Source organism: Sinocyclocheilus grahami, unplaced genomic scaffold (assembly GCF_001515645.1).
Source record: "Sinocyclocheilus grahami isolate Dianchi unplaced genomic scaffold, SAMN03320097.WGS_v1.1 scaffold71.1, whole genome shotgun sequence".
Lineage (NCBI taxonomy): Eukaryota > Metazoa > Chordata > Actinopteri > Cypriniformes > Cyprinidae > Sinocyclocheilus > Sinocyclocheilus grahami.
Window position 1 is genome coordinate 2014751 of NW_015505250.1, and position 853 is coordinate 2015603.

An 853-nucleotide genomic window follows, 5' to 3' on the forward strand; every position below is an offset into this window, starting at 1 on the left:
GTGAATCTTTTCGCCAACTGTGCTAAAGGTGCATTTTGAGGAAGGAACTGTTTTTTTGTTTGTTTTTTGGTATATTCTTTGAGTAGCGTTAGAGATATTATGTGTTGTGTTCCTGAGTGTATGGAGGACTGTGAATCAAGTATAAGATCAATTGCATGCATTTAAAAAATAGGCAGGAAGAAATTCCCTTTCAAGTAACATTTAAAAGAACAGTTTACCCACCCTCAGTTTGTACGACCTTCTTTTGTGGAAGATCGCAATGTTACGTGAACATGAGAATCAAACAAAGACATTTGTTGGAGTTCATGTAGGAAAAAAAGAAAGTTTTTGTTGAAGTTTTTCCGTGCAGTTAAAATGAATCGGGGCTGAGGCGTAGAGGTTTCAAAAAGGATGCAAAACCACCATAAAAGAGTCGTAAAAGTAGTCCATACGACTCATATACTACTACATTCAAAGTCTTCTGAAGTAAGATAATATATGACAAATAGTTGAACATTTAAGTCATTATTCCCTGATAATTCATTGTATTCCCCATTCATTGTAATTTAAATGAGAAAAGTCATATGGATTTGGAACAACATGACAGGACCTTGTCTTTAAACTACAAATTAGCCATCTCACTGTAACCGTTTTTGATCAGTGGTGGATGCGAACGTGCTGTAACCTTGGACAGTGAAACGCAGGGAGGGTAATTTACAGGGCTGTAAAATGTATTCTTTGGTTTAGTGCTACAGGACGTTTTTGCAAGGGAAAGTGTGATTCATGCATTGCAAATGTGTGGGATTTATAAAGCACTCTGGAGTGAGCTCAGCATGTGCTCACGTCTCTGTTTCACTGGGCCATGAGAGGGAGA

The 853-nt window shown here is 37.6% G+C and overlaps 1 protein-coding gene across 1 annotated transcript in view; it reads left to right on the plus strand.

The window, feature by feature from the left end:
- LOC107585515 (WD repeat-containing protein 27-like) overlaps positions 1-853 on the plus strand; it is a 47036-nt gene that overhangs the window by 32272 nt on the left and 13911 nt on the right. The gene's annotated exons all lie outside the window — the stretch shown is intronic.